This window comes from Pundamilia nyererei, unplaced genomic scaffold (genome assembly GCF_000239375.1).
Source record: "Pundamilia nyererei isolate P.nyererei 1_Seehausen unplaced genomic scaffold, PunNye1.0 scaffold00389, whole genome shotgun sequence".
NCBI lineage: Eukaryota > Metazoa > Chordata > Actinopteri > Cichliformes > Cichlidae > Pundamilia > Pundamilia nyererei.
In genome coordinates this window covers 71,533-81,722 of record NW_005187790.1, presented here as the reverse complement: position 1 = coordinate 81,722, position 10,190 = coordinate 71,533, and the positions used below count along the sequence as shown (strand labels likewise).

Here is a 10,190-nt window from a genome sequence, read left to right as displayed (position 1 = left end):
AAATTGCTTAGCCTCTGCTGGGTTGGAAAACTGATGATACTGGTTATCCACTGAAAAAGTCATAACAGCCGGAAAGCGAAGGGAATAGCCAATATTGCACTGTTGCAGCAAGCGGCGCGCCTTGTCAAACTTCCGGCGTTTTTCTTGTACCTCCTGTGCATAATCCTGGAAAAAACAAACTCTCATGCCTTTCCAAATGATCTGCTTCTTTTTTCTGGCAGCCGCCAGTACGGACATCTTGGCTTTATCCCGTAGGAAGCGAACAATGATGTGTCTCGGTCTGGAATCCGCAGCTGGCTTCGGAGGTGCTGGCCCCACCCGATGGATTCTATCTATTTCGTAGTAATCTCCCATCTCAATGTCCAGAGCCTCAGACAACAGATGCTTCACGCAATCCTCAAGATTACGGCCTTCGGTTCCGTCTCTAATACCCGATATTCTAATATTCTGGCGCTGTGAGAAACCCTCGAGCACCGTTACTTTTTCCTGCAGCCGCTGGTTCTGTATCTTCAAGTTCTTACTTATTGAGCTAGCTTTAGCCTCTTCATCCTCCAAACGAGAAATTCTTGTCTCTGTTTCGTCCACCCTCACGCCTAGGCTATTCCCAGCTTCCTTGAGAGACTCAATTCCACCTTTCACCGTCGTCATATCTTGTGCTACCTGCTCAAGCAGAGATCTTATAGAAGTCAGCTCGGCCGCCACACCATCTTGGGAAGTACACCTGGCATCCACACCATCAGGTGTCTCCGCCATAGTAGTTAGCGAAGTAGCCTGAGTGTTGTGTGTTTTCCCTCGCGGCATAGTCGGATCGTTGCGTGTAAAGTAATGACTCTTCTGCCTCCTTCCACAGAATTTGCCAGGACTGACCCAAAGTAAGACAAACTTATTTTTAACAAGGTTTAGGGGGGGTGGAGTGCGCGCCTCCAACTTATGCTGCCATCTTGGGCGGGCGTACCATGTGACTCGGTCTCTCTTTCTAGTCCCTGTCAGTACTCTTGCTGCAGCATTTTGGATTAGCTGAAGGCTTTTCAGGGAGTTTTTAGGATATCCTGATAATAATGAATTACAGTAGTCCAGCCTGGAAGTAATAAATGCATGAACTAGTTTTTTTCAGCACTCTGAGACAGGATATTTCTAATTTTAGAGATGTTGCACAAATGGAAGAAAGCAGTCTTACATATTTGTTTAATATGTGCATTGAAGGACATGTCTTGATCAAAAATGACTCCAAGGTTCCTCACAGTATTACTGGAGGCCAAGGTAATGCCATCCAGAGTAAGAATCTGGATAGATACCATATTTCTAAGATTTTCAGGGCCAAGTAAAATAACCTCAGTTTTATCTGAATTAAGAAGCAGAAAGTTAGCGGCCATCCAGGTCTTTATGTCTTTAAGACATTCCTGCAGTTTAACTAATTGGTGTGTGTCATCTGGATTCATGGACAGATAGAACTGGGTGTCATCTGCATAGCAGTGAAAATGTATGCTATGTCTTCTAATGATACTGCGTAAGGGAAGCATGTATAATGTAAACAGAATTGGTCCTAGCACTGAACCCTGTGGAACACCATAATTGACCTTAGTGTGTGAAGAGGACTCTCCATTTACATGCACAAATTGGAGTCTATTAGATAGATATGATACAAACCACTGCAGTGCAGTACCTGTAATACCTACAGCATGTTCTAATCGCTCTAATAGGATATTATGGTCGACAGTATCGAACGCTGCACTAAGGTCTGTGATGAACTCTGAAACCTGACTGAAACTCTTCAAATAAGCCATTCCTCTGCAGATGATCTGTTAGCTGTTTGACAACTATTCTTTCAAGGATTTTTGATATGAAAGGAAGGTTGGAGATTGGCCTGTAATTAGCTAAGACTGTGGGTCTAGAGATGGCTTTTTAAGTAAAGCTTTAACTACAGCCAGCTTGAAGGCCTATGGTACATAGTCGATTATTAGAGATAGGTTGATCATATTTAAGATTGAAGGATTAATTAATGGCAGGTTTGTAGGAGTTTTATAGGACCCACATCTGTTACTATATTACTATATTAACCCTTAATACAGAGAATATACTGAAAATTTACCACAGATGATGTAACACTCCATTATCTGCAGGACTGCAGATGAGCAGAAACTACATATTGTATTTTTTTTTTACTGTGTTAGCTACTGGGGTGATATTTGAGGTCGGGGAAACAAACTACATTTCAATGAAGCAGAAGCAAAACATGTTAATTCACATTTATGTCACAATGTTCAATGAATTGTACCTGCCAGTGGACCAGAACTGATTTGATGTTTGCTGCTGTGATGTCTTTGCGATTCGGTAGCAAATATCATTAGAACCGACTGCTGAAAACTAACTGATACCATTCTCAGTCGACTTTTTGACCTCCTGTTATGCTAGAGAGAGGCATGACATGCTATGTAACCTAAACATGTTTTTAGCTTGATCTTACCTTAAAACTGAACCCACAAGAGTGTACTCATGAAAGCACATACACCAACAGTTATATATTACTGTTGGAAAATAAATAAATAAGTAACCTTTATGATGTAACAATGCTATAATAATGGCTTGTTTGGGCTTTGTGCGCAGAAATGTTGAGAGGGTTGAGAAGGAAACTTAGAGTAGTAGAGTTGTCACAATACCAGAATTTCAAACTTAATATTGGTACTTTTTTTCATATCGCAGCTAAACTTTTGACCTCATCCTGCAACAAGAGAAGTAATGGCAAAGAAGCCATTTTTTGAAAAAGATAAGTTAATTTTCCACGAATTTTCAAAATTATAAATTAGATCAATTATCTGTGACATTTTTATCTGTAATGTATCTTACCTTCAGAATATCTAATAAGTAATAACTAATAAAGAAATGAAACAACACAATACATAACACATTTAAATCATAGAAATTTTTGTAGTAGAAAAGCATTATGAAAAAGTTAAAAATGAACTTTTGTGGTATTAGTTATGCTAAAATAAAGAAGATATTTTAAAAATGGTTTTACTAAAAATCAATTTTAGTATTGATTAATATCTCAGTATGGATTTTTTTTCTGACAGCCCTAGTTGGAACAATAGGGTTAAAGGTCATAGGTCAAAGAAACAATGATTATTGGTTTGAATTGTGAAACAAAAAGTGGTCTTTCATATTGTTGATGTTTTCTTGACGCCATCCATCGATCCCAACCTCCTCATTTTATTGACTTGGCACATAGCTAAATCTACTGACTTCCCTGTCACACTAAATTTTCACAGCAAGAAAAAAGATGTGTTTTGTTGCTAAAACAGTTAATGGTAAAATGTAACTGTGGGTCATAATAGGTTGCTACAAAAATTACCTCTGGGGTCACCTGTTAAGTAGTTCAGTCATGTTGTGCATATGAATAAAGTATTGCAGCTATTTGTAATGAGCTTGGCGTGAGATCTCTGTTTCAATATTATTATAAAACTGTCCTTAGGATATGCAAACCTGCTAAACACTCTAATTAGACTCAGACTAATTGGACATTAACTTGTTAACACACATTGTTCCTGTCTAATAAGGCGTCTTTCAAAGGGCACATGTTCACCGCTAATTCAGTTTATATTATAAATGTCCAATTAATTGGGCATTTATAATACAAGTCCACCTCTCCTGGCATATGCACGGTAGCATATGCTAACAGCAAGTGTTAGACTCTTATTATTCTTCCTATTCTTTCGCTCAGTGTTTTCCATACTTTTGGAATCATGGCCCATATTTCACATTAGAAAAATCACACAGCACACCACCAAACAAAACCACCAGGTATAGCAGAAGTGGCCCGGTTTGTCCCCAGTATACCTTTTTTGCTTTCTTCTGACCACTACTCCTACTAGGGCCTTCATCTGGGTCGAAATTTGCTCCAGGACCCAGGTCCGATTGACTACTTTTTTTTATTCAAATATTCATCTATTGCTATTAAGTGCTGCGTTGTTTCACTCACAAGCATGACTATTATGTATTTTCTTTCCATCTTCTTCTGTTTTACTGGCAGTTAGCAACCAATTTAATTAGAGCAGGTAGTAGTACTGCCCCCTAGTAGAAGAGAATGTAATTGTTCTGCCCATTACTCACGTTGATCGCTTAGAGTACTAATCAAGCGGAACCAGATAATCTTCCACGGCACACCTGATCATTTCTCGGCACAGTGGTTGGGAAACACTGCTCTAGGCACAAACCATAGGCTATATGTAAAAGTTAGATGTAGCAGCCAATTGGTTTCTGAACATTGATGTTGTTTTTTGATCCAAAGTTACCATTTTTAGATTAGATTAGAATGCTTAGTGATCAGTTATCAAGTTTGGTAAGCTACTTATATCCAGATGGTGTATAGCACAATGACTGGAACAAAAACTGGAAGGATGCCCACGGACAGGGAACTGGGGGTATGTAATGACCGTCCATGGAATATGCGTGAAAATTCATGTGAAATCACTTTTAGCACGGAAGATTTGCCCCCCAGGAATTAAACTTATTTTAACTTTGAGGCAAGAAATAAAAATGGGAGAAAGAAAATACGAGTGATAATGCACAAGATAATGTGATAATGCACTACAAACTACAGCTACCCTTAATTCTGATCCTAAATAAATCCAAGTGAATGATATAGGGTAAATTTTCGCCCAGTCTACAATAGTTCCAAAGGGCAAAACAGTTTTTGTATTCGAGGCTGTAAACATATAATGCTGTAAAACTGGGCATTTTAACATGGTAGTCGTATGGGGATTCCCACCTATTAGAGGAACACAGTTTCTGACACTCCAGCATTGGCTTCATTTCTCAGCTCTGGAGTTTCCAGATTGATTTAAATGTATAAAAAAATATTTGGGATGTAACTGTAAATCTATCATCCAAAAACACATATGTGAGCAGCTACAAATATAAAAGGTCATATTTTATCATTTACATTATGTTCAGTTTACATCTACTTTGGGTGTGAAAGGGAAAGACCTGTAATTGAAAGAGCTAAAAGTCTAAATATTAATAATGAAGCCAGTTCTCAGAGGTTTTAACACGAGGAAGTTGGTAACTATTAAAGAGGAGAAATGAGGCCTTTCACGTTTGATATCTGTTCCTGTCTCTCGTTTTCTCTGAATCACTTTTTTCTCTCTCTGTCCACGGGTATTCATGAGTCAATTTAGCACACTTGCCTGCTTTTCACCACTAGAGATTAACAGAGGTGTCGAGAGCTGGCAAAGACTTCTGAGATGAACACAAATGTTTCAAGTTGTTCGTTACTGTCAACAAAGTGCTGATCTGTTCTTGTCAAGTCACAGCTCAATGAGACAAGTGTCAAACCCCCCGATCTGTGATTTGTGCTGCTGTTATGTCATTCAGCCCTTCTTTATTCTCTCTCTTTTCTCTAGGTAAACAGAACAGAGCGTTTCTTCTTTGTGGTCAAATGAGGCCATAGTGCTGTATCTGCTCTACACTTGGTCACAAGCTCATCAGTGTTGTTAGCTGACTTACAGAAAAACTTTGGTGCAATCACTTTGCCACTTTCTTGCAAATGTGTGTTTGACAGCTTCTTTGTCCCATCCTCATTGCATTACATGATGTTCATTGGCTTCTGTTTTGTTTTTGTTTTGTTTTTTTATTTTGCATCCAGTGGCAACTTTTTTGCTGGCTTTTGGGAAATAATAAAAAACATGCCAGGAAGGATAGTTGTTTTTACATTTTTAGGTCATGGTAAAAACCTAAAAATGTGAATTTGTGATATTTACTGCAAAGCATTATGTTATTACTGCATTCAAGAAGCGTTTTGTCAAACATGTATCCCCTCCTTTTAAAGACAAGCTACTTTTTTCAGTTTGAAATAAATAAATATGTGTTCTTGTATTTCTGTCTGTGAGATATACTTTAATTCCATTTTTCTTAAAGGTTATGTGATGGTAGTTGAAAGACAAAAAAAACGCCCAAACCACAGAATATGATATTCTTACATAGCATGAATATACATATGTATTTTTGCTATTATTTCATTATTAAGGTTAAACATCACTAATTATCACTAAATGTGTTGTGTTGGTCTCAAACCGATGCACAAATTTTAATGAAACACAAACTGGAGGTCTCACTGGGATTTGGATGAATGCTAATATATTTTGGCCAGTTAGCAATACTAATTGAGTCATGACATATCAACACTATTTCCTGGACCCACACTGCAAAAAGCTTTCGCCTTTTTAAGAAGCTCCTAAATTTGTCAATTTTTCTTTGAAAATGGGTCCTCCAAAAAGTATTCAGTTGTCATTCTAGCCATGTGTAGCTTTTTATTAGCACTATTCAAGTATAGCACAGCTTTGAGCTAAGTTTTAGAGACTCATTGTACACAAGAGCATTCAGGTTCGTTGTCTCTGGACAGCAAATATTTAACACTTCAAAAAGACAACCACTCTCAGGCAAAGTCTAATTTCACTGGGACCTTTAAGATCAAGACTTTTTCATAACCAGTTATCTAAAGCACAATTGTATTTGTTTATATTAGCCTACTCAGAGCTTTGTAGCTACCCATGTAATACCAGCTAGCCCAAAATCACAAACCTCCTAAACATTGTTGGTATTTAGTTTTCCATCTTTGTTTTAATCCAAAGTTCAAGATTTCAGCCAGAATATTGTTCTTGATCTTTAGATGTCTACCCTGTTTTCCATGCTGGTATTTTCTAACTCCATTAAACCAGTTAAATCCCCATCGTATGAATACCTGGACATACTGTAAGTGTTTCTGGAGAGAACAGTCATCCTTATATAGTTTTTTTAGTTGAAATAATAAGGACATCATACTTAAAGTGGATAAAAAGACTGATAACCATAGAAAGTATAGAAGGTGGACGTAGCTACTGTGACATCATCCAGTTTCTGAAGTCATATTTTGAAGCTTCATGATTAACATTTTCACCATCAGTATCTTGGTTTACAAAAAACAAATGTGGCAAGAGGGGTAGGCATGGCTAAACACAGGCTACTATCTACTCATTTAGACAGTAGCAATAGACAGTGGTTTCGTTCCTTATCCAACTATGATTGACTAAGCCCATAAACTCAGGAAGAAACATTGAAACAACAAAAATCATCTAATGGCATTAGCTAGTCAGACAGTAGTAAAGAGTCTGTCATTGACTTGCATCTTTTTAGGTCCTTTTTAGTGTACATTAAATTGAAAAAGAACTGTTATTTTGCCCTTAAACGTTCAAAAGTCAGAAGACGAAATTAAGAGATTGATAAAACATTTATGGTCAGTTGAGTTGGTCTTCTTTAGATGTTTGAGATTTTGGTGAAAAAAGTTCAGGTAACTGAAAAGAAGACTAGAAAAGGTACCTTTGGTCACAAATAAACACACTCTTTCTCCTTAACTCAGACAAACAACCAAAATAATTCAAATTGTATCCAAAAGCAGCAGAGTAAGCTGTAAGAAAAAAGAATTAAGAATTAGTGGTCTCGCTTAATAAACCCTCACACACTGGAATGCTGGAATACTGAATAATTCCAAAACAAGAAATTAGATCATTTCAATATTTATGAAAGTTTCCTGTTTGCCTGCCTGTTTAATCACAAACATGATGACTCACTTCCTATTTCTTCCTGTCCTTTTTCTTCCTCTTCTTCTTCCTCTTGTGTTTCAGTATGATCTACTCCTTGGTTACCTCATAACAACTGATTATCAACAACTGGGGAGAAACAGGAACACCTTTCGAGGCATTTGATACGACAGGACTAAAGAACACTAAAAGACAATACATTTCAAAGTAGAATAACAAAAACCTTTTTTTCCCTTGTTGCTGTGAAGCCAAACATCGAACATACACGTGGTTGAAGCTTGTTTTCTGCTTCATACCCAAAAGAAGAAAGGACATGCTTTATCCTCAACTGTATATAAAAATTGAAAACTAAATCTACTGTTTACAGTTTGACTCCTCATAGCGAGACCCAAGTTAATCACTGCCTGGCCAACGTTTGTACCACACACACAAATACAAACATACACAAACACAAACAGCCACAGCCTCCTCTGGAGTGCTACTGTACTTGCTGTACGGTAACAGCGATGGTAGCCCAGAGGACGAAGAGCACAGTATTGCACAGTTTGTCTCAGGCACAGCATGGTGAAGCACTGTCAGGCCCAGCACAACTCACCGAACCCTCAGTCACTCCTCTTCGATGCCTCACCAACTGTAGCTTCACCGGTGAGCTCAGGACGAGGGATAGATGAACGGATCACACTGTACAGAAAAGAGAAATGAGTTCTTTCAGGTGGGGTTTTGGGGGAATTGAGCAGGAGCACACGCGGTCTGTACGTAGCCTGTGGGATTTTCTTTCAAACATACGTGAATGGCTTTTGTGATGTGTGCATTTTGGTGTATTCTTTAAACAAAGGCATTTCAAATTGATCTTCAGCAAACGTATTCTCTTTACAGCAATGCCTTCTTAGTGTCGTCCTAGTGTTGTTCTATTGTGTAAACTTTTCGAAAACTCAAGCTAACAACTGAAACCTGGCGAAGCTTTGATAGGAGCACACATTCTTTACACAATTAGTGTCTTCAATCTTGCACAATGTGCTCAATATTTGGCTATATTAGAGAACATTTATTATGGTCTATCCACACAGGTGACGGTCTTCCAACATGTAAAGAACCTTTCAGCCCTATTTGAAGATAGGGAAACAATGTGAATCTTTTCTAGCTCTCTTTACACCTTGGACCAAAATATTGTATTTTTTTCATTTGGATTTATTTATTTTGTGACTGCTCATTTCCATGCTTTATTTTAAACATCAATTTCCAATGTAACTAATGCCAGGAGCAAACAAAGCAGAAGATGGGAAAGGTGCCTGGTATTAATTGGGTTTTTCTCCCTGGTTCGAATGAAAGCAACTGTAGCAAATGATGTTGGCAAGAGGTTGTGAAGAGGCTGTCATGAATCACCAGAATTAATTCAGCAGGGCAGGTGGTTGAACCTGCATCATCCATGTGTAGCACAGTTTTCTAACTATTAAGAAACTCGTTAAACCTTCCCCACCATCTTTGCTTGATGAGCTTCACTTTGTAAAGTGGCAGCAGCAAAGAGCAGATAGGAATGCCCCGTTCTTGTTGTTTTCTCTTCTTCTAAGTCAAGCGTTTTCTAACGTAACCTGTATGTATGTGACCAACCAAGTTGAATTTAGATATTGTTTATGAAATAAAGTATTTTAAAATCTAAAGACTCAGTCATTGTACTTAAAGTGTTTTCAATGTTTCAGTGTTTTCAAATATTATTTCAAACATAATTTCTGTGGCATCCTCTCTGCATCATGTTACATTTGGCATATTGATTTAGCCTCGTTGCATCGGGACAGGAATCCCACCCCAGTTTGATCACCCAAATGAAAACCTTCTATCAGAAAAACAATAATACAGAGAAATTCACTTGATTTGTTCTGGTTTATGAAAATATACCATTTTACCTTCTGACTATACCAAAACTCAGTTATAACCTATATATGTCACTGGTAACCATTGAGGGATTTAACCATCTCATGCCTATTTTGGCTGCCTCCACTGCGAGTGTGTAAGCAGCAGATGATTTGCTCCCTGTCGCTAGCAATCTCCTGTGTCAAACCAATCCTCCACATGTCATCTTTCACAAATCTATGAATCTTCCTCCTCATTTAACATCCTTTATCTACTATCTCACCTTTGCACATGTCCAATCCGTCTGAGCCCTGCCTCTCCATCCACTTAGTTCACTTCAAATGAAAATCGTAACATTTCATAATTTCATCAGTGCCATCTCCAACCCATACATTATAGCAGGTCTCACTAGCATCTTATAAACCTTCTTTTTCACTCTTGCTGCTATGCTTCTATCACCAATCACCCCTGACACTTGTCTCCATCCACTCACATGTCTTAACCTCTCTTCTAACCTGTCCGGTGGTCAACCCTAGGTACTTCAACTCATCCACCTTTACTGACTCTACTCGTTGCATCTTTGCTGTTACACCTGTCTCCCTCTCATTCACACGCATGTATTCTGTCTTGCTCCTACTGACTTTCTTTCCTCTTCTTTCCAGGGCATACCTCCACCTCTCCAGGCTCTCGTCCACCTGCTCGTCCACTCTCTCTACAGATCAGTATCATTTGCATCATGTTACACAGAGACACCTGTCTGAATTTATCTGC

At 38.3% G+C, this 10,190-nt stretch overlaps 1 protein-coding gene across 2 annotated transcripts in view; it reads left to right on the top strand.

Moving 5' to 3' along the window:
• The window catches only part of cnih3 (cornichon family AMPA receptor auxiliary protein 3), a 155,728-nt gene extending 146,531 nt beyond the window's left edge, over window positions 1–9,197 (top strand). The window contains exon 7 of one of the 2 annotated variants that reach the window (XM_005752886.1): window positions 7,656–9,197. The gene's annotated coding sequence lies outside the window, so the exon portion shown is untranslated. Of the gene's footprint in view, window positions 1–5,399; window positions 5,631–7,655 lie in introns of those variants that run through there. The other variant, XM_005752885.1, reaches the window with a different exon arrangement.
• The last annotated feature ends 993 nt before the right edge of the window (window positions 9,198–10,190 follow it).